This window comes from Haliotis cracherodii, unplaced genomic scaffold, assembly GCF_022045235.1.
Source record: "Haliotis cracherodii isolate W230 unplaced genomic scaffold, xgHalCrac1.p SCAF_15, whole genome shotgun sequence".
Taxonomy (NCBI): Eukaryota; Metazoa; Mollusca; class Gastropoda; order Lepetellida; family Haliotidae; genus Haliotis; species Haliotis cracherodii.
Genome location: NW_027266270.1, coordinates 12,236,738 through 12,262,352, shown reverse-complemented (window position 1 = coordinate 12,262,352; position 25,615 = coordinate 12,236,738). Strand labels below are relative to the sequence as shown.

Below are 25,615 nucleotides of genomic sequence, written 5' to 3'. Positions count from 1 at the left end.
CGATGGGACTTCGGACAACTTGGTTCTTAGGATGGCATAATTCGGTCCGCATATTTGCTTGTGTGCGAAACATTGGCCAGTCCGAGGTGTGGGTGCGTGCGTGAGCTTGCACGTGTGTGTGTGTGTGTGTGTGTGTGTGTGTGTGTGTGTGTGTGTGTGTGTGTGTGTGTGTGTGACCAACAGCTTCCGTGTCTTTTAAGTGCCCGGCAGGGATAAAACATTCAGACGTACACCTACAGCCATCTTCCGACTGTTTGGACGTTACAGACAGACTGGCAACACACATGGCAAGCCGCACGTGATGACGCTACAGAATGATTTTTTTCAATTTCTTAAGAATATTTAACTCTCTATATCTCGGAACCATAACAGAGAATTGGCGTAACAATTCAGTGAAAGATCTTAAATAAATCTGAACAGGGAATATTAAAAGATCTCCTTGTGTAATTTGTAATAGTAAGAAAAGCTTTTGTGGTCTTTCACCATACAAGTGTAGGCGTAAACAGAAATCCCAAATATCTGTTCCGTGTCGATTACAAAAATGGAAAAACACATATGTTACATGTCAAAATAGGGAATTGCACCAGACATCATTTTTGTCATTGATGCTTCACATTTGAAAATGTCCTCCACATGTCTGAGTGAGTGAGTTAAAATGTAACGTCGCATTGGCATCTGATATAAAACGTTTTGAAAGGTTTGCTGAGACCTTTTTTGTAATATTGTTCAGTTACATTTACACCTGTTCCCAAGCATCAGGTGTCACAAAGAATGACTGAGGTAAAAGGTCCTGACATTGCACCTGTCACAGATGTGTGTATATCTCTGATTGGTTAACACAAATCTGGATTTTCACAAGCCTGATCTGAATCAACCAATCAGAGATCGTTATGGGACGTATCTTATGACATTATTATGGATATATTGAGCTATTCATCCTTAAACTAGCAGGTGAACTTTGGAGAGTTGATGAAACACAATGATTTGCATGTGGACAACCCTCATCTTGGCCTTCACAGCCCACGCATGTAAGCATTAATCAGTTTCAATATATCATATACTGTTATTATTTGACCAACTGATGCCATATTTTACCTGTTCACCAATATGTTTGAAATAGGAATCACTTATCATAGCAACAGGCAAATAATTTGTTAACTAAATCCTATTGATAGTGAGGGAGGTATATTTACTTTGAAGTATTCTCTTTTTTTTATAGTTATTTAAATATGAATACCTGGACATTTAGCTCCGGTGTATATTTTTTAATACAAACGCATTTGTGAAGTGACCAAAATATTGATTGCAACATACTCACTAACGTGGCGTCACGTGTAAACACAGTTGTGTAGTAGTTTAGAAAGGTGAAGACCACGCTGTCCCGACAGAGAGGAAATTAACGTCATGCGGCTGCAACAGAAAATTATTAAATCGAATTTATACGCATATTAAGAGATATAAAATATAAGTTAATGATGTAAAATGCAGTGTTTCATCCCCTTAATAAGAATATTTGACATAACACCAGTGACATAAATACTTTGATATATACACCAACCAAAGAATAGTGAGTGAGTAAGTGAGTGAGGTTTTACACTGCTTTTAGTAATATTCAAGCAATATCACGGCTGGGAACACCAGGAATGGGCTTCACACATTGTACCTATGTCGGGAATCGAACCCAGGTGTTGGACGTGACGAGCGAACGCTTAAACCACTTGGCTACCCGACCGCCCCAGCCAAAGAATAGAGTTACCTAGGCACTGAAAAAGACTCAGGCTTACTGTCGATGTCGTATTTTCCATACTAGACATACACTTTTATTTATTGAAAGGTAACGATCCTCCGTTTTGTGTTCCCTGTGATGAGAGAATCACGGTAAAGAGTATCCTAAATATTCCAGTGTAAAAACTGGCAAGGACCTTTTTAATAATGTTTATTCTCATTTTATTTGGATTGCTAGATATCTAAAACTCTTTTTATAATGTATTGTTATGAATAGTGGTATATTTTTATGGTTATATGCTAGTAAGTTAAGGGCAATATCTCTCATTCCGGAAGTGCTGGTGTTGTTATGATAGCACGTGAATTGTATCGGTAAAGCTGACAGTTGTAAGTACAGAATGTTACCTCGATTGTGTTTTGTGTTGTCATAGAATTTTGGAATGATTGTGTGTGTATGGAGATGATCGTTGGTCAGTTGTATAATGAAATTCTGACGAATAACAACGTTTACCTGAAGCAGAGAGTTTTAAATACAGATCTGTGAAAGTTAATATGTTTACTATCGTTTGTGACAGGTTTTTACAGTCTGCGTTTAATTATTACGTATAATCATTGAAATGACATGGCTGAGATACTGCCCATGTGAATTTATATTTTCACTCACTCACAGTTAGCTCAAGTTTTTTTTTTTTGCTGTTTACCAACTGGATGCCGAGCTGTTGTTTCTGCCGCACATTGTCCTAAGATCGGAAAAGTGAACGTTTTGTGAAAATTGCGCTCACATGGGACTGGATCTACCTCCGGCTATAAAATTACATATTGATGTAGAATATTAAATTTCCTATCTGATAGTGTAAATTTTACTTCAAATATTACACCCGTTTGAAAAAACACACTGCTGAGTGTTATCCGAGAATTTATTCTGCGTTGAAAAACAGGAAATGTCTCCGCTTTATATTGTTTTTTATTTAGCAGCATTACGTTAACTTGTGAGCGAACAAAACACTGCCTAATATCTGAACGATATAAATATATCTGAAATGGAGCTATATGCAAATGTATAAGGACATACATTCAATGTAAAAAATAGCCTGCCGCAAATGACGAAAACTAATTTTCCTGTATGACCTCAAAAGGCGACAGAGAGGTTACACGCGTACAAATAAAAGGGGGCATAACTCCGCTATGCTTAGCACTATTCAGGTCACTTGGTGTGAATTATCTGTGGGTAAGGCCAATATATTTTCGTGGTGTTTTGTTCATGAGGAACCAAAATTGTCCAACACAAATATCGATACTGAAACATTTAGGTATTAAAAAACTCATGAGAAATGATGATATCGTACTTCATAAAAAAAAACATTCCGACATTCGGGTTAATCTAAAATTGCAGGAAACAATTAATGACTCATAAATATTCATAAATAATCCTAATTTCAAATGTTTTGGTGGAATATTTACGATATGCGAAAATACAAATCTCGTGTCATGATGCTAGCAGACGTTCGAAAATCAAACATGGCGCACTTCGCCCGACCTCGGCATAACTTATTGCTATTTTAATATCAACAAAGTTTACATTGCCTTCATATACATGCCTTGGCGGAAGTTGACGATCTTCTAAATCGAAGAATGTTCATTTGTCATTTTCCGTTTAATATGACGAGAGAAAAACAAAAAATATAGATCGTGAATTCTGACAGCAATATTTCAGTAAGTGCAAAGGTCACCGGATGTGATGTCAGAGACAGGGGTAGTCGGTTGATAATCTTTCGTTACAAAACAATTACTGTCAATTTTGAAATAATTCGTCTGTCACGTACAGAATAAACACAAATCAACACATATTATCAGTAATCACCACCAATATGAAATAACAATGTGATTTTCACGATATAATTGGCGTATTTCTTCATCCATTTGACCTTGCATGCTCCCGTGACCCGGAAAAGGTAGTAGATTAATCAACACGCCCATGCAAGTTTCTAGGTATCTATTATTTGAACTTTTTTTGATATAAAAGGATCACCATTCGATGTTACATTGATGATAAATGGATATGATTCATGTATCTGCGATGTACACGCTGGTGATTGTGTTTTCACTACAATAATTGTGTACCAGGCAATACGTCTATAGATATCGTCGACCGGCAATGATCGCCCTCCACAACAGGTGCGTGAAAATAGGCGTGACAAAACGTGTTTCAAAATAGCATTCAAGTGATGCCGAATATGATAGAATATACGCAGGTGCGTGATGTATATATCAATAAAATACCACATACATATTTTCAGTGTTAGTTTCTAATTCCATGTGGGATAGTTAAAGAAATGTTCCTTTTATAATACATATATCGATTCTAGCGTGATTTTAGAACAATTTCACGGAGCATTTTATAATGAATTCCATAAATATGAAGACCTCCAATGATTGCATATTGATGATAGATTTGTTAATGTTTAATTATTTACAGCTGTTCACAGCTTCTAAAAACTTTTTTCCACAATGATTATGTGTATGGACACTACATATTGGTCTTTGCATCAGCAGTTTAAGACAGTTTATTCAACAATTATTAACTTTCACCTGAACATCAAATATGTGAATAAAAAACTATTTGATGTCGTTATTCAAGGGGGGGGGGGGGGGGCACTTAAGCTGGTGAGTTTGTCATATATCTATAAAGGAATAAGAGAATTTTATCTTTTGAAAAAGGAATAGGGCACATATATTCGTACATTGACATTTTTTCAGGGTTCTCACCAATGAAATAATGTTTAATTAGTCTGGATTAGTCTGGCAGGACTTTCCAGGTTTGTTGCAGTATGCTCAGGTGTTTGACAGTGACGCTCATCCATGTCCCCTAAAGGAACATGAACCATTGTGAAATGTGATGAACAGAATTCAGTCTGTCAGTCAATGTGATGTACAACAATTCAAAATAGATGCAGATCATCACCAGCTTTGGATCTGACATCTTTGATCATTTGATTGGTTTCTGAATATCCAGTCAGTAGAGGTCCTTATCGTGTTCTATGTGTCTCAGCCTTCTGGGTGGAGTGAAAAGAAATGTCCCTGTAAACATTATTACCCTTGTCAAATGTATTTGATCCTGCCAGCCACACCCCCTGACTTTATGTCACCTTATGTGGTTCATTTTCGCAAACATGTACTGCTGCAAACCTGTTTTCTCCTTGTATGCAATCACAGTATCAAACGTCATCAGCTGGTGTGTTACTGGTTCCTCAGTTGGTGTGTACAATAGTGCCCTTGCCATCTTGAGACAACAATTGCCAAAAACAAAAGTATTTGCAATAAAAAAAAACACATTTGTCTTTCCTTGAAGAAACTCAGGTTAAGTGCTTGACATTTTCAGTGTCATGAATTATTTTTTTGAAATTTCATTAGGACTTTCTTTGATAGACCAACGTCAAACCATCTGACAAGTTAGATAGAATCATAACTTTAAAAACCCTCATTTCTGAGGTGTCAATACTCTGCAGATTTTATTTTACTTTTAGGTCAAAACATGAGCCGTCTACCTGGGTTTGAATGCGTAAACAAATGCTTGTTTTTAAATGTGAAAAGGAATTCCACTGATGAGAAATCTTTTCCATCGTTCCACAAAATCCATTTGAAATGTGCTTTTTGTATCACTTTCCTGTCAAAATACTACAATTAACTAACAGTTCACCAATTTACTGACCTCTTCTTCAGTGACAAGAATCTATTACTTTCCTATCACAATCGGAAAGTAATAAATTCTTGTCATTGAAGAAGAGGTCAGTAAATTGGTGAACTGTTAGTTAATTGTAGTATTTATTACTTTCCTATCACAATCACCCATGCTATGTCGTGATTATGACTATGCTTGTCGTAAAACGGGATCTGGTGGTCAGGCTCGCTGACTTGGTTGATGCACGGTCATCGATCCCGATTGCGTGGATCGATACTCATGATATTAATCACTGGAATGTCTGGTCCAGACTCGATTATTTACAGTTGGTTGGTTGGTTTGGTCATATGGCTATATGACGGCGGTCTGTAAATAATCGAGTCTGGACCAGATAATCCACTGATTAATGTCATAACCCGATCCCGTTAGTCGCCTTTTACGACAAGCATAGTCACCTTTTACGGCAAGCATGGGTAGCTGAAGACCTATTCTACCCCGGAATCTTCACGGGTCTGATTATTTACACACCACCGTCATATAGCTGGAATATTGCTGAGTGCGGCGTTAAACAACCAACCAACCAACCTATCAGAATCAATCAGTTTGAGTTGTGCCAATGTGGACTGACTTCAATCAAGTACCACGTACATTTAGGTTAACCATATTATGAACTTGATCAAATCCTTTATCATAATGTTCAGTTCATTGTTTGCGATAAATATGACAAAATAAATATAATCAGACAGATTTAGTTTAGTTTTCTTGGGTACAAAATCACCAAGTACAGTTTTGTTTTGGGTACAAAATCATATTGGTCCTACATTCATCCATCCGACGTGAATACTTACTTTCATCCATTCCGAAGATTGTAGAGGGGGAGTAAACGTTTCAAAAACAATCTTTAATATTCTAAATTGTTCTTCTTGCAATGACAGATCAATAACAATATTATGGTGTTATTATTATGGCATATCAATATGTTATAATCGCTCTACGCTACCGTCCTTTTCAGAAAATAATTTACAAATCATCGAGCGTAAAATCCTTTACGGTTTCGGATTTAGACTTACATATTTGATGTTACGCACCAGCGGCAATCACAAACAAATATGAAACAAATAGGAGTGAAGACTGCTATCAAGATCATTAAATAGTAAAAATGATGTATTTTCTTTATAATTTGAATTTTTTCGGATTTATTTTTATGATAACTTACAAACTTTTACATATTTTGCTACGTTTGTGTGTCATGCTTCCAGTTTCAGAAATTATAGCTAAAATTGCAAGTATTTTGATTATTTTTCGTAAACTGCATTATTTTGCTGTTGAATGGTTTACCTAGAATGTATATCAGTTCGGATTTTGCGTATCATTCAATATTTGTTATTATTTGCAGCGTTTGTTAACTTTGTTTAACTAAACTGACGTTTGTCGGCTTGTCAATGTGTCCCAAAGTTTATCAAACGAAATCATTCGCAAACTCTATAAAAATGAGATATTTTTAACAAAGATTTATAAATACGTGTCAATAATTTGAGAAAATTAAGTCAGATGTAACAAAATTATTGTAATAGTCCTACAGGACCACTGTGCATGTGGAGTTGTTTGTTTACCTCGTACAAGTTCCATCCATTCGATTATGTTATGATACAGATTGTTTTTGTTTATAATTAATTACATTGAAATTTGCTAATTTTTAGAAAATAAGGATCTTGAGTGTTTTCCTTTAGTCAGCAAACAAAAAATTATGATCGAATATCAAAAATAATGAAATTATAAAGAAAATATCGTACTGCTTGCGGCTCAACGTGAAGTGCCAAAAGTCAACCATGGGCGTGAAGTGCCAAAAGTCAACCATGGGCGTGAAGTGCCAAAAGTCAACCATGGGCGTTTCTGGTAGTCGTGTGCTGATACATTTGGTTGATACTTTTTTTACTCACGATGTTTTCTTTTTCATGCAAATAAACTACTTAATTTTTTTATAACCTGAGCAATTATGCAAAACACACGTAAAAACACACATAAAAATACGCAAAGCGTACTCATTAAACAGTTATAGCGAGTTTCATTTGGGGGTGTCCTTCGACTGATTTTGGGGGTGTCCTGATTTTCGTTCGTGTATGGAAAATATCGATATGTAAAACGGAATTTGACGCTCTTTTGACTCAACATAAAACGACTGCTCTTACCATTTAAATAATGTCTTGAATAGATGGTTTACTGTGTATCTTAACTGAACAAGACACCATTCTGTTTACCATTAATTTGACGTAATCAGTTACTCAGAATATTTCAAAACAAACAAAATAATATTGAATATTGGACATGTAATTGTTTACAACTTTTCTCTTCAACTCGTCTCAGAATTATGCAATAAATGATGCGAAGAAAGCTCTATTGGTTTAGAATTATCAGGATAATTCTTCTAGAAATGTGTGCATATATTATTTGACGAAAAATATTATCCTTTTTCTTAAAGTAATATATTCAGTTTTAGTTTGTTTGTTTGTTTGTTGTTTAACGCCGCACTCAGCAATATTCCAGATATATGACGGGGGTCCCTAAAATAATCGAGTCTGGACCAGACAATCCAGTGATTGACATCATGATCGATCCACGCAATTGGGATCGATGACATGTATCAAGCAAGTCAGCGAGCCTGACCACCCGATCCCGTTAGTCGTCTTTTACGACAAGCATGGTCGCTTTTTACGGCAAGTATGGGTTGCTGAAGACCTTTCAAACTGCAAAGGAGGTGGGACACCCACGTAGGAAGCAATAAAACTTCACGAATTAAAACAAACAATCGGTCAAACATACTTGGGTTGTCAGACCAGACATGACGAGGTCCTTTTTACGACGATGTCGTATCGGCCACAGTCGGTTTACACACGAATATCTGCTTAAGCATTGTGCACAACCACCAGTGGCTAAAGTGATGACGTAAATCCTGCTGGGGTGTCATGCAGAAAGCAGAGGTACTGTAAGTCCCCATGATCCCCAGTGAGGTGGCCTAGCTTTGGTTACTGATGACCTATAGCCCGTATTTTGAAACTGTATACATGATATTGTTATGCCCAAATATGTTTCTTGAATTGTTTTTAAATATGGTACACTCAAATATGTTTCATAAATTGTTTTTAAATACTACTTTGCATAATTTACTAAATTGTGAATAAATAAACTAGGTCTTGTCGCTTTATGGCTGAAACAATACCAATGCGACGTTTAAGTGTATCTCACTCACTTACTCACTCACTCATAACTGAAACTTAAACAGCAGGATACAATGATCCTGTTTACTTTCATTCATCATGTTCAAGGACCTTCACCTCAAAGAAATAACCAAATATGTACAACAATGTTGACGTATGACATCCCTACCGGTGACTGACTTTTACTAAATCGCGTGTTCACTGTCCACAGCGTTGTGTACTTGGCAACGATGACGAAGCATGGCGGAACAGGAAGTTTTTAATGCGCATGTGCGACCGCTTACATCAATAACAATGCTTATGACATTAACAAACATAACAAACAGGACGCGGGATTTTACGGGGAGACTTTCATTGATTCAGGGCTCGTATATGTAGCAGCGGGCAAGGCTCCGGTTAGGGCAGCAAACACAGAACAGGCTACTGGGGTGTGAGTTGACAGCTGATTTTATTTGCACACACGCTAGTTGTTTCTGAACTCTGCAAATATGTTTAAAAATACAATGAAAATATCTAATAGATGAAATATAACAAACATATCACATAGTATCAACACACCAATGCATAAACAGCTCATCCAGTTTAATATGCTGTGCATACTATAAACATTATTTATACTTGATATTTTACATTAACGTATCAAACATGCCGAGCAGTAGTTACACTTATCCTTGTGGTTTTAAGCCAAATTACATATAAAAATACTTAAGACGGTTACAGAAATACCGCCTCTACAGATTGCCATGATATAAATATAACATAAACACAATATACACAAAATATACATATAATTTACCACTGTGTGGCAATGAACTGGCAACTATGTTAGAGTTGGCAGATCACAGGCATCGTAACATCGATTGCCATATTCTAGAAAAAATTGAAACAATAAGGCCGCATAAGAAAAAGGAAATGGCCAATAAAATTAAGAACATGTAAAATGACCTTTTCATATGTATCCATTCAATCATAATCTACATACTTACATACTGCATTCACACATGTAGTTAGATGGTATTTAAGTAGTGATTAATAGTTAAATTTGATTATAGATTTACTTTAGATTTAACTGAAGTGTTTAACACATTCAGAGGGAAGGTATGGAATATCTGAAGATATCAAGATAACATGTATACTTATTATGAAGTACTTGTTTATGTTTTAAACTATTTTCAGTTTGACATATATAGATATATAGATAGATATATATATATATATATATAAAATATATATAATTACCAATCAATGCCTTACCTTAATGCATCTAATTCATAAAACTTAATACACAGACATATCTACAAGATACATAAATATGAACCAAACACAAATTAACCTTATAGAGATCCTGAACACAACAAATATATCATCCACTGATTTGAATCCAGTCCACAGAACCACTGATTTCCAACTAATTTAGCAAAGTCAGCAAAAAAAAGAAGAAACCTTTTACTTACATAATACAGAAGCTTGGAAAGAAAACTAACCAAGACGCTTGTGCTGTTGGTGACTGTATAGGTGAAAGTGGCCATTGTTATGTTAGTAGTTATGTAAGTATTTGAGCTAGTCTAATTGTTTTTATACTGCTCAAGTACTCTAGCTTGAGACAAAAACAGGCTAAAACAGAAACAAGACAATTAAAGGACTTTACAAAATTATTTACAAAATAGCAATAAAATCAACTCGGCCACATATATACTTAAATGTGACATGTAAGTTATCAGAAACATTCTGACAATCTGTGTACTGTTATTGGTTGTTATATTTTTCATTGAAACCAACGTAAATAGTCAGAAATTACGATAAATGTTGTTGGGCGTGATTTTGCGTCACTCATGACGTCACACAGGACGGCAACTTTGGCAATTTCAGTAGTAAATATCAAATCATTGCAATCTATCTGTTTTTAATTCCTTATTCTTCCTACGATTCTCTTCCCATGCATATTCTGAAAATGCTGAGCAAATGCATTCAACGAATAGTCTAATGGATAGCTCAAAATAGGAGAAAATGCTACAATGTGTAAAATCTGAATTTTACTTTGTTTACATTTCAAACAAGTGCAGTTTTTCGAGCACAGTGTTCGTTTTCACACCTAATTTTTTTTGCTTGATTTTATCTGGACACTTTGTATTTGTGACAACGACCATTGGTCATTTCACTCTAAAATGTATGAGGAATTCAAGGATGTATGTATTGTAGCTGAGTTTGAAACAGATGTGATGTTACAGGCGTCTCAAAACTCGAATGCGTAGAACGTAATTTTGTAAACACTATCTAATATGGCAGAATGTTCACTCGGCGTTCATGTTTGCATATTTCTAAAAACATTCAACGTTTTAGGAATGATCATTGGTGATTTGATAAAAGACAAGATACCTTTGATCACAAATATGCTAATTTTGAAATTCATTTCTCCCGAGTCAAGATCCGAAATTTAGATTTCAAAACATGCTGTAAATAACGCCAAAATACGCATCAGTCAGAAAGCACACGTTAAATCTCCAAAGTAAGTAAGTAAGTAAGCAAATTGCAAAGGACATTGGCGCAATCAAGCGAGGTTGGAAGAAGGCATGATTACTGTGAGTTAACAGTGACACTAATTGGTCTGTTTACACGGTCATTTGTGATGTATTGTGTGACCGTTCTGCATTCATTTGTGTTATTGAACTTATAGAGTAACTTGTGGTTCTGATTGGTGATTTCAACATTTGATGACGTGTTGCAATGAATAAAGTATGTATGTATTATTTATACTTATTTTTGCGTTTTTAATTTTTGCGATTGAGTCTCGTTCGCAAAACTCGCAATGATAAAACGGTCGCAAAAAATTCCCTGTTTACAGCAGTGATTTAGGAATATGTCAAAAATGGCGACATTTACAATGTACATATACCTAATTTTCAAAGGTCACTTTCTGTAATTTTGCTTGGCCTAAAATCACAGTGGATGACACCACAAAACGGAAGTTCCCACATTATTCAAAATGTGTAGTGTATCTGTGTGCGTGATGTATTTTGAATTTTATTCGACTTCAAAGTGAGGGTTGAAGAAAAGGAACAAATACATCCCTCTGACATCCAGGGGGTAACGCCGCACTCAGCTATATTCCAGGCAATTTCGGCGATGACGTCGGTCTGTAAATTATCGAGTCTGGACCAAAAAGTCCAATGATTAAAATTGTGGACAACGATAGATAGCTGTAGAGGTAAAACGACAACCACCCGACCAAGTCTGAGCACCCAATCCATTTGGTTGCCTCTTGCGACCACCATAGGTTTCTGGTGACCTATTCTAACCCAGAACTGTCTCCCTTTGTCTCGTTACACCCTCGGTAACATCGCTGCCACCAGTGTGGACGCAGCCATTACAAGAATCTTGAAAATTGCCCTCTAACCCCAAATATAATAACGTTAATACTTTTATATATGATTTTGGGAATGCCAATACACTTCTTTTTTTTAAAAGGTTTACGAATAAAGATTATTTCTCAGATGAATTAAACTTTTTGTTTGTTTGATCAGATTGGTTCGAGATTGCAGACGAACGGAAAATCACTCAAATGTCCCATTACATTCTTACTATACCAATTACATGATATATGATAGACCCGTGAAGATTCCGGGGTAGAATAGGTCTTCAGCAACCCATACTTGCCGTAAAAGGCGACTATGCTTGTCGTAAAAGGCGACCATGCTTGTCGTAAAAGGCGACTAACGGGATCGGGTGGTCAGGCTCGCTGATTTGGCTGATGCATGTCATCGATCCCAATTGCATGGGTCGATGCTCATGATGTCCATCACTGGATCGTGTGGTCCAGACTCAATTATTTACAGACCGCCGTCATATAGCTGGAATATTGCTGAGTGCGGCGTTAAACAACAAACAAACAAACAATTACATGATAGCTGAAATGAAAGAGAAATTCAAATTTACAAACAAAGAAAATAATTTAGTTAGGGTAAGAGTATTCGGTGTCGCAGTCAGCGCTTATTTGTAAACATAACGGAATGTCGGTTGCAAGTTCAACTCCAAGCATGGTTGATACAACCTATCACAAGTGGGGAGTTTTGACGATAGTATAGAGAGCTCCGCGAACGGGCTATCGCTGTGCGGAGCTTGTAAGCGTCCAGCACGTGCACAAACTGTTGACGTCCCTTTTCATTGGGTCCACATTGACAAGGCAGGACAATGGCAGATGGCCATTTAAGGAGTTAATATCAGTTCTTGCCGCATGTTATTCTCTCAAAAATGTTTTCTTAAAACTGTAAATTTCTCATTTAACTAGTCAATCGAGACTGTTCGTTTCGCAAAGTGCGTGTATTCTTTCGCTTCCAACAGCGGTCTCCTAGTTTTCAAGAATATTTTTTGTTTAAGTTTATTTTGTATATAAATATATCTAAATGTATGATAAAAACTTGTTAGTGACCCTAAATGTGTTTTGATACTGTTGTTTATATATTTTTAAGATTTTGCAAACACGAAACTACTTTTTAAGTCGCAAAATGCGTCCCTGTGTGTTAGGTAAGGAGAATTTAAAGTTTTACATTTGTAATGAAATATTTTAATTTTCTGGAAGACAACTACACAAAAAGTATATAATAAATAGGATAATCTAGTCTGGACCAGACAATCCAGTGATTAATATCATGAGTGTGGTGTTAAACAACAAACCAACCAACCAAACCAATCATAACTGCACCCCTCTGTGTATCAAAACGAATATATTTCTTAACGTTTCGTACTGGTACTCTCTTGTCACTGGGTTTTCTGGTTCACCGGTCACTTGATTGTCGGGTTTGTTTACAGGCAGTCGCATGGCCGGAGTACTGCTGTGCTGCGTCAGGCAATAAATACTTGCATTTTGATGCAAATTGTATGAATGGCGCGTGTTACTGGTAGGGAAGGACACTGTTACTTTTTTCGCGAGCACTAAGTGTCATCAATGAGTGTCAGTGGTCCATTCATATAATTTCAAAAGCTATTTGCCCTTTATTCCCAATGGAATCTGTTTCGGCAGAAAATCTAGGCTAGTTATTCTCTCAGAGTGAAAAGGCGTGGTACTCCACCCAAGTGTGAAGTTTTATTTATACTTCATATTTCAGCGACTGAATTTAGTGCCAATCTCGTGGGGATGGGACACGAGTCCGCAGGCACTATACAACTGGAAATACAGGCCTCTACGAACTTGACATTAAACGTATTAACTTCTGGAACTGCAACAGCCGGTGCAGACTATGGAGCATTGCCTACTACTTTCAGTGTAACTGATGCACCGTTTCAGCATCCGATTTCAATATTCGATGACGATGTGAGTATCTGGATCTGTGTATATATACCCTGTAAACCTTGTATGCCGATTTAGAGTCTTCTTATATTTACTGAAACCTTTCAGCTGAATTGTATGTAATAAATATTGCATGCCTTATATAAATAGCCTCAGTAAAGCTCTTAAAACGTTTAACCGTAGACATGCGGAGGACATTTCCATATTCTGCGCATCAGTGACACAAAAGATGTTCAAAGCAATCTATTTTAACTTGACACTTACAGTAAACTACGTTTATAACGAGGACGCTTATGACGAGCTAGGGGACACGGGTGGCCCAGTCGTCTAAGGCGCCGCGATTCGCTGTGCAAAGTTGCGTCCATTGGGCACGCCAGAAACCTATGATTGTGGGTTCGAATCCCGGTTCGCCCCGATTATGTTTCTAGGTTTGTCAGCAAAATACCTGTGCTCGTGGGTTTCGCCGAAGTGGTAAACGTCTGAGACCTGCATCACTTCTGGCTTTCCTCCCACATTAAGCTGACAAGCCGTGATATAACTGGAATACTGTTAAAAGCAGCGTTTAACCCAACTCACTCACTCACTATGACGAACTAACGGATATAACGAACTTACCTATTTTGTCGCTATTTGCTGTAGTAATTATGTATATATATATATGCTTAAAAGAATACGGTTATAATGAACTAAAATTAGTGGTCCCTTTGAGTTCGTTATAACCGTAGTTTACTGTATTTATTCAAGCGACAATTTGACTAAAATTTGCATGTGTTTGTGATCGGTGCCACCGGTGGAGCAGTATACGCTGACCTATTCGCGGGCACCTGGTATCGCCCCCATTTGGCAGTGATGCACACACACACATGCTTATCAGATAACCGGAATCGTACAATGGACTCTGCTTTCAGCATAGATTTCTTATGAATATGGAAAGAGTTTTGTCGAAATACGTGGCAGGACGTGTGGCTTAACTCTCACGTGAAGCTGGCACTATTAAAACTGAACACCAACATCTGTCATTTGATCATGTTGTCAGTATATAACTGGTCTATATGTTGCCTTTGGCTTATTAACTGTGTAATTTGAAGGAAAATGAGGAACTGGAGAACCTGATTATTACCCTAAGGGACCAGGCCACAGGAAACGAGACAACCGTCGAGATCACTATCGAGGATAATGATCGTAAGTGAATATACCTTTTGCGGTCCCAGAAAACTATTTTCATTGTAGGCTCCTAATCCATTCATGTTTCGATTTTCTAAACACCTACATGTAGTCCCCGTTACATGGATGGCAAATATTAGATGAGGGGCCATGCCTCCTGAAATGTTTTAATCCAAAAATCGATAAATGAGGTCTATGAACATTTTTAAACAGTAATGTCAGTCTAAAGAAATAAATGAGTCATTTGCAAACACTAAAATATCTATCATCCTAATGTCAGCACCTCGGTAATAAGCCCAGAAGGACAAATGATAATGTCAGATACTTTTATTTGTTGTCCCTATGGTACGGTCTAAAATCTACGAAACATTTTACACATATTCATAATGATATGTAGGTTATATAATGCGTCTTTCTTTACGACACCAAGGGGGATTCCGTTTTAGAATAGAACCCAAACATCATTGTTTTTAAGAGAAGACACAATACGATCGGATTCAACCCATGAAGATCCGGGTAAAAATAGGTCTTCAGCAACCCATGCTTGTCGTATGAGGCGACTAACGGGATCAGATTGTCACGCTCGCTGCCTTGATTAACGCAGCATTCAGAAATATTCTAACTATGTGACGGCGGTCTGTAAATAATCGGGTCTGGACCAGACAATCCAGTGAATGACACCATGAGTATCGATCTACGCAATTTGGATACGATGCTATGCATCATCCAACTCAGCGAGCCTGACTACCTGATCCCGTTAGTCGCCTCTTACGACAAGCATGGTTTGCGGAAGACATATTCTAACCTGGATCTTCACTCGTGGCGTGCCGTATATAGATGTACCACAATGGTGTAGATTGGTTTCTATTCTGTCAATCACTGGTGTGTCCAGACCGGACCATAGACTGTATTGGTGGCAAATTCAAATTCAAACTGAGACCGTGTGGCCACATCAAGTCTTTTATGAAGTGGTTTATTCTCCCTCCAGTGTTTTATTGTACGATGAACAGGGACCACAAGTCGTTTATTTCTTATATGAGATATCAACATTTTGTACAGCCTTTTGGGATCGTTCGGTCATTGCGCTGCACCCTTCATGTTTTTTCTCCCTGTACTGCCTCTGTGGTCTTGTGGTAGAGCGTCCGCCCGGAGAGTGGAAGGTCCGGGGTTCGATCCCCGGCCGCGTCATACCAAAAGACGTAAAAAGATGGTACTTATTGTTACCATGTCTGACGCATGGCATTAAGGGGCTAAAAAAAGGACTAGTCGGTTCGGAGTCAGTATTCTGAGTGGGGTATTCATGTTAAGCTGTGGCATGGTATCTCAGTGGGCTAGCACTATAAATTGGCATCAGTCCGGACGAGCACAAGAAGCTACACACACACACGTGCATGCACGTCGCTATATAAGTGCAATAATCTTGGACGCGACGTTAAACCGAATTTCACCTGACCTCACCTCTTTCTCCCTGTAGTGTTGAACGATAAATAACTCCCACTCGTCGTTTATTTCTTAAATAAAGCAGGCTTTCCCAAAATATTGTCAACCACGAATCTAATTTAATTCTACCAACGCTGCATGAAAGGAAAATTGGATATAACATTGATTTTTCATCTACCTCGCATTTGAGTTGCATTCTCATTATCCTTATTACTTTCAGCTGTTACCATCACCGCTTCGGATTCTGTCTTCGAGGAGGGTACAGAAGCTATGATCAACCTAACCTGTGCATTTCCATCTGACTCGAATAGTTTCACATTTTTTGTTGTGGCTTCAGACGGCACTGCTACAGAAGGTGTGGATTATATGTACTCAAGGACGCAATATACTTGTACTTTTGATGCCAACATCGTGTCTGTTGTTATACCACTGACTGATGACACCGTGAGTATTATTATTCAACCTTTAAGATATTTCTTGTGGCTCATCTTATTTTTAAATATAAAATGTCAACGCCAGAGAATAATCAGCCTCGAGTATCCGCCGAAACAGATTCCATTCGGGGTAAAAGGCAAAATAGCAGTGAACATGATTTGCATGGATCTCAGTGACGACACTTGACGCTCGCGGAAAAGGACCAGCATGTCCTGTCCCATCTGTAGTCAGGCGAGTCACGCTTGCATGTTTGGAAAGAGAAGCTTTGAGAATTGACATGATCCAGCTTTGGAAAAAGTGACATGATCAACACTAAGCTTTTTCGAAACACCAGAATTATATCTTAAGACAGAGGGTACTTAGGTGAGGACGGAGGCTCACGTAACAAATAAAGTATTATCTTAAATGTAACTTAAAATGAACACGAAATGCGGTCACAGTCCATTCAATTATTCTCACCAAAACCATTTAACTCTGGTTCCAGGAACCTACTTCTGACAAGAAGTTTCGCCTCAGTGTGGACACAGGGTTTTCAGTGGCAGGAGACGTAGTTGTTCCCGTCACAATTCTTGAAAACGGTAAGTGTACAAATTGTGGCTTACATTGTATGAGAGCAGTTGTTATGGAAGTGAGAGAGCAGTTGTTATGGAAGTGAGAGGGCAGTTGTTATGGAAGTGAGAGAGCAGTTGTTATTGAAGTGAGAGAGCAGTTGTTATGGAAGTGAGAGAGCAGTTGTTATGGAAGTGAGAGAGCAGTTGTTATGGAAGTGAGAAAATGGTCTATTCAGCTAAGGTAATTGATTTGAACCGATGCAAGCACTATACATGGAATATGTGAATATGAGTACATATTTCATGTTATATGTTCAAGCTAATGTGCTTTGATAATTATGTATCTTCAACTTCAACATCTGCATCCCTTACATCACACAGACCCCTAACATCACATAGATGACCACATTCAAATCAGTAAGAGTCTACGAAACATTGCAAACCCTAACATCACATAGATGACCACATTCAAATCAGTAAGAGTCTACGAAACATTGCAATCCCTTACATAACATAGATGACCACATTCAAATCAGTAAGAGTCCACGCCACATTGCAATCCCTTACAAATAACATAGATGACAACATTCAAATCAGTAAGAGTCTACGCCACATTGCAATCCCTTACATAACATAGATGACCACATTCACATCAGTAAGAGTCTACGCCACATTGCAATCCCTTACATAACATAGATGACCACATTCAAATCAGTAAGAGTCTACGCCACATTGCAATCCCTTACATCACATAGATGACCACATTCAAATCATTAAGAGTCTACGAAACATTGCAAATCCTAACATCACATAGATGACAACATTCAATTCAGTAAGAGTCTACGAAACATCGCAAACCCTTTCATCACATAGATGACCACATTCAAATCAGTAAGAGTCTACGAAACATTGCAAGCCCTTTCATCACATAGATGACAACATTCAAATCATTAAGAGTCTACGAAACATTGCAAATCCTAACATCACATAGATGACAACATTCAAATCAGTAAGAGTCTACGAAACATCGCAAACCCTTTCATCACATAGATGACAACATTTAAATCAGTAAGAGTCTACGAAACATTGCAAACCCTTTCATCACATAGATGACAACATTTAAATCAGTAAGAGTCTACGAAACATCGCAAACCCTTTCATCACATAGATGACCACATTTAAATCAGTAAGAGTCTACGAAACATTGCAAACCCTAACATCACATAGATGACAACATTCAAATCAGAAAGAGTCTACCAAAAATTGCAATCCCTTACATCACATAGATGACAACATTCAAATCAGTAAGAGTCTACGAACCATTGCAAACCCTAACATCACATAGATGACAACATTCAGATCAGTAAGAGTCTACGAACCATTGCAAACCCTTACTTCACATAGATGACAACATTCAAATCAGTAAGCGCCTACGCCACATTGCAAACCCTTACATCACATAGATGACAACATTCAAATCAGTAAGCGCCTACGCCACATTGCAAACCCTTACATCACATAGATGACAACATTCAAATCAGTAAGCGCCTACGCCACATTGCAAACCCTTACATCACATGGATGACCACATTCAAATCAGTAAGCGTCTACGCCACATTGCAAACCCTTACATCACATGGATGACCACATTCAAATCAGTAAGCGTCTACGCCACATTGCAAACCCTTACATCACATAGATGACCACATTCAAATCAGTAAGCGTCTACGCCACATATCGACCCTACCATCAAATCGATGACCACGTCAAACCAGCAACTGTTTCCAGGATATTAAATATGATTGAATCTCTATGAAGTGAGCTTTACTTTCAGATCCGCTGTGTAACCCTCCTTGTCAGCATGGGGGAGTCTGCGCAGCGTCCGGATGCATGTGTCCGAATGGTTTCACTGGGAGCCATTGTGAATCAAAGGGTAAGTATGTTGCAGACTGTAAGTGGCATAAAGGCATCAATCAGTTGGTCATGGGGTATTAGTTATGGCTATGTTCATCCCTAATTTCAAACTAATTTTGTCGTATAATTGCCATCATTGTTTTCTTTTTTACACCCAGTGCAGTCTGTTTCGGCGGAAAATTGAGACCCGTAATTCTATGTCTTTGACCTCAATCGTGCAATCAGCTCTGCTTGTAGCAGAGATTTCTTTTGATTATGAAAAGTGCCACTTTCATACAATAACTATTTTTCATGTCAAGATATGTTTAATCTAAATTGGTGTTTTGTTTTGTTTCCTTAAATATTTATTTTTGCACCATGCAGGTTGGACAATATTTAATGTGGCTGTAGTAGACACATTTGCTGTGTTCATATCTGATTAAAAAACTGTGCTTTACGCTAAATACTCATAAGGCAATGCGAGGCGAGGGAGAGTCTTGCTATCAAATCGTTTCAGTGCACAGTTTTAGATTAAATTAATGAGATTAATTCATAAGTTTTTTCCAATCTCATTAAAATCACATCGTAGTTCTTGCTATCACTAAACAAAAATCTGAGGACATCCCATTACGGGTCATGTCAGAACGACCTTTCATCCGACCAATCAAAGCGTCGCTGACCAGATCATGAAAGTGACGGTCAGAATTTTGTCTAATCATGCATCCTCAAACGTTAACATGGGGTATTCCGAACGACAGTTACGGCCGTACGACTGATTCCGTCAAAATTATCGTCTATCTCTCGCTTCCGTGGAAGCACTGCCATACAATCTCAACCATATATTAGACGTTCCGGCATGTTCGTTTGTTCAGTTTTCAAAATTTTAATCGAGAACTGTGTCAACATATTTTTCAAGCGTAGTCTAAAATGGAAGTTATCAGGTTGAAACGACTGCCGTAAAGCTCGAGAAAGCTGCTTTCTAATTGACTGATGTCGACTTTTTGTTAGTCATTTCAGTGGTCGCAAAAGGTCGTTCTGACGTGACCCGTAATGGGGTGTCCTCAGATCTTTGTTTAGCGGCAGCGAGAACTCAGATCTGATTTTAATGAGATTGTAAGTTTTTCCAAATTCGTGTACCCCACATTAACATGCATCTCTCTATTTAGATTGCTGATGCTCGAATTGCCGTCCAGTACATGCAGGCAGTCACTGCGATGTTTCTAAAACATCATGTTGTTGTAACGAAACTTCGTCGTTTTCTTGTGTGTAACAGGACCAATAAAAGCTTACAAACAAACTGTTTGAATGATGTAGTTCTGTTGAATAATACAGGTGAGGTGACGTGTGTCTGACTTGTATCAGCCCAGGCTAATGCCAGGTTTATAGTGCTAGCCCACAATGATAGAACCTTTAGAACCGACAAGTGTTTGTTCTATCCCTTCAGTGCCGATCACCAGGCAGGGTAACAGGATGGGGAGACTTTCTATACACTGGACCATGCAATAGACCACGGAGGATAATGTAGGATTTCACATGACGGGAACATTGTGTTCGCCTCCTCCTTTCATAAAAATAAGATAGTGCCCAGACACTGTAACTCACGACTTTTAAATCTCACATTACGCTGTGGTTCACCTGCTGACGTTAGGTCGGGCTGTCAGCTGTCAAGCTCAGTGTCTTGATTACATGTAATCAAACCCCGACAGTGTGGTACTTTGCTCGCAATATCAATCACTGGTTTGTCTGGCGATACAGACGTACTATAGGTTACGTATTAATATGTAGCGTGAAAGATCTAAGAAGACACAACTCGGGTTCTAGTCAGGACTATATATATTAACTGTGCAATATTCTACCTATAACTCGCCAGACAAACCAGTGACTGACATTATGAGTCCCACGCTGTCGGGGTGCGATGATCAGCCTTGTCAATGAGCCTGACAGTAGTAGGGGCCAGTAGTATGGTGACTTGGGTGAGTCAGACAGTTACTAGGTTTCACAATACATGGAAACCTTTCTTACGAAACAAGAGTGATACATGATATTTTATTTGAAGTTAATATTTATGTTTATGTACTTATTTCTTTGAATTTTAGAATCCAGAGGCCTCCTCCGACCAGTATGGGTCTCATTGTGCTTGTTAGCATCCAGAATCGGGTTAATTCCATGCATATGGAACTCCGACATCCACGGGGAGTTGTCTTCATACATATGTCACGAATCGACATTTCTCAAAATAAATACATTCATATTTTTCAATATATATTACCTGATTTAGATGGGTTGGGCAATAGATCAAGATATCGAGACTTATGTGCAACCAATGCTTTGGCTTGTTATACCGTTACGGCGGTAGACGGATATATAGAGCAGGCCGAGCGAGAGTTGCTCGCGTATTGGACAAATGTCAATAAAGACATTAAAATAATTCCCCATATTAACATTTTCCACCAGGATTCCCACATGAAACTAGCGATACTTCCGTGTATTGGTTCAATAAGCCGTTCGCTGTTTGGTACTGCTACAGTCGAGGATGTTGAACGACTGGCGCAGTATGTTCAACAATTGTTGTTGCCTGCTGCTAATACTTCACGTGCTTTTCAATCGCAAGTTCGTCAGATGTCGTCTTTTGTGACTAAATCAAATAAACGCACTTCATCCGCTCTCGCGAGTTTTCAAACAAACCATAACGATATCAAACTAGTCACTGCACAAATACAAGATTTTTAAAAGATTTATTTTTCTTATGATGAAAATCTTGTTAGATCGCCTCACGTTCCTAACTACAATTAGACAAGAAATTGATGAAATGTATTTGGGCATTCAACAGGAAGTTAATCAACGACTGAGTCCATCTTTACTCGCAGTCTCGGAAGTAAAGAAAGCATTACAAATGATTCAAAAACGTCTCAATGCAGAATACCGGTTGTTTCACGTTGCAAATAAGGATCCAGGTTATTATCCCCCCGGTATATAATGCGGGGGGATATAGCGATCAACCAGTCTGTCTGTCCGTAATCATTTCCTTTTCCGGGGCAGAATTCGAAAACCATTCAGTGTATTTGATTGAAACTTGGCAAATCTATCAGGCACATACCGACGTGGTGCCTTTTGATATTTGGGGATTTTTCTAATTTTTATTTTTTTAAAATTTTTATGGAATGAAGTTGGACATAGACTCAATTGGAGATGGGGTTCGTTTCCGGGGCAGAATTAAAAAACCATCGAGTGTATTTCATCGAAACTTGGCAAGGCTATCAGGCACATACTGAAGTGATGCCTTTTGATATTTTTTTTTTCCTAATTTTAATTTTGTTTAATTTTTATGGAATGAAGTTGGACATAGACTCAATTGGAGATGGGGTTCGTTTCCGGGGCAGAATTAAAAAACCATTGAGTGTATTTGATCGAAACTTGGCAAGGCTATCAGGCACATACTGACGTGGTGACTTTTTATATTTTGGGATTTTTTCTAATTTTTATTTTTTAAATTTTTTATGTAATGAAGTTGGACATAGATTCAATTGGGGATGGGGTTCGTTTATGGGGCAGAATACGAAAACCATTCAGTGTATTTGATCGAAACTTGGCAAGGCTATCAGGCACACACTGAAGTGGTGCCTTTTGATATTTTGAGATTTTTCTAATTTTTATGTTTTTAATTTTTTTTATAGAATGAAGTTGGACATAGACTCATTTGGTGATGGGGTTCGTTTCCGGGGCAGAATTCGAAAACCATTCAATGTATTTGATCGAAACTTGGCATAGCTATAAGGCACATACTGACGTGGTGCCTTTTGATAAAAAAAATGTACGAATTTTTATTTATTACAATTATTATGGAAAGAAAGTTGCACATAGACTCCATTGGGGAACGGGTTCATTTCCGGGTCAGAATTCGAAAACCATTCAGTGGGTAAACAATGTATGCTTCTTAAAGAACATTCAACCGTTGACTCATTACATACAGAATTGCACATTTACTGGTGGTTACTTTACAGACAGCTGCCGGGGGGATATGTCATCTTTCTGATGACTCTTGTTATTATCGGGAACGCACTGTTCACTGTTCTCGGAAATCAAATTCAATATTAATTTCGCTTATTGTTCCCATCCAGACTCATTCTACTCTCCTTGATGTATATCGAATACATTCTTTTGACTCGCCAATTAATCAATCAAGTACGCATGTCACTCGGGTTATGAATTTACCGGATTTTCTTGCTGTTTCGGAGGCTAAAGATCAGTATATTGAATTTTCGGCTAGGGACTTTCAAACATGTTATGGTGAACAAGAAAAACACTGTCCTATTTTTCATTGTCCGAAACCAAAAACATCGCTCACATGCGCACTTGCTTTGTTTACTCAAGACACAAAAGAAATTAAATCCATGTGTGCTACAATATTCCGGTTAAGTGGGCTATGTTCAATCGCCCTCGAAATCAAACCAGGCACAATTCTTTTAACTGGCATAAAAAAACAACAACATAATACTAACGTGCAAGGGTCGCATTGAGAAGCGTCCAGCTTGTCAGTTTTGTATATTTAAAATTCCTTGTCACTGTGCATTGACACTGGATGAATTCGACAAAGACATGGGAATTCATAATTGTGAGAGAAAGACTGCTTCAAAATTATACTCACCTAATCTTTTACTTCTATCGAAATTTTTTAATGCATCCATCTTCAAAAAAAACATTGAAAGTTTACAACCTCTTCTCGAGGATTCCGCTTTTAAGATCCCACATTTATTAATTGATGATAATTATTTTGATGAAATTCGTAGAAAGGGACGAATTTCATGTTGATTTACGCCTTATTTCGCAACGTATGAAAAGGCGCAGGTCATTTCGGATAATTTAATTGATGGTAATTGGGCGGATTCCCTTCCACCATGCCCTTAACGGCAAGCACAGCCGCGGGTTTATCCCTATTTCTTTTAATAATCGTTCTTTTCCTATGGATTAAAGTTCGACGCTTATGTTTTGCATTGACCTTACTTACGGCAGGCTCCCCAACTGACGGTTTGACGATTTAGAAGACACCTCAAACTACACCCTCTCGAAATTATCCCCTCCTAGATTTAGGATGTGTTTTTCTGATCATATCGACACTATTTCTAGTATTTATTTACTTTTTCGAGGAATAAAAAAAAGTCAATCGACCAATTTACGTCGTTGGTGTCACATTTGACAAATTCCTTTGCTTGTCATGAAATTGTTGTCTCACAATTTTATCTTTGTCACCGAGACCTCACATTAACTGGCTGGAAATCCTTTAGCTAATTTTTTGTATTCAGAGGATATTCCTTATTTATTATTTACTGTTTGATTGTCACAATTTGGAAATTCGAACCCCGACACAATATATATATATACATATTTCGGGAAAGATTTGTGTAAGTTGGCTTCCTTCAAAGACATGTGTTTTTATACTCAAAAACCCTTAGACCCGAGAACGTTCAGTTCATTTGTGACAAAAATTACAGACGATAAAAATTGTTGTTTAGGCCAGCACAAAAGGAGGACAAATTTATTACAAGGTATATATAACCGCCTAAGCGTACAATTCGCCAATCCGAAATTGTATGAATAAGCCACAAAGGCGGGAGAATCGACGCATACACGCACATGACTAAGAAAAAAAAGGAAACATAACTAGAGAGATAGAGAGGAGGGGAGTTGGGAGGAGGTGGTTTTAAGTTGCTAAAATGAGACAGGGCAAAACACGTCTGGAGCGGGCGGCTATCCAAGCGGAAATGCGCGTTAATCAGAAAGCTAACGTGGATGACGTCACCGTTTACGTCATATCCTTTTAAGTGATGTATTGATTCCCGCCATGAGGTGTAACCGGGCAGCGCACATAAAGCGCAACTGGGTTTTTCCCATAAACAAAATTATTTTGAAATTTTTTGCCTTTATACTCAAAAACCCTCAGACCCGAGAACGTCCAGTTCATTTGTGGCAAAAATTACAGACAATAAAAATTGTTGTTTAGGCCAGCACAAAAGGCGGACAAATTTATTACAAGCTATATATAAACGCCTAAGCGTTACAATTCGCCAATCCGAAATTGTATGAATAAGCCACAAAGGTGGGGGAATCGACGCCACAATAGTGGAACACTATGCCCCCACCCGACGACGGTCTCGGGACGAGTTTTAGTAACGTATCAATAAAATTTAAAGCAGCTTCCCCCTCCCTTACTCTATGCAAGAATTGCCTGACC

The 25,615-nt window shown here is 37.9% G+C and overlaps 1 pseudogene; it reads left to right on the top strand.

Annotated features, from left to right (window-relative positions):
• LOC139462707 (uncharacterized) overlaps positions 1–24,142 on the top strand; it is a 66,652-nt pseudogene extending 42,510 nt beyond the window's left edge.
• The last annotated feature ends 1,473 nt before the right edge of the window (positions 24,143–25,615 follow it).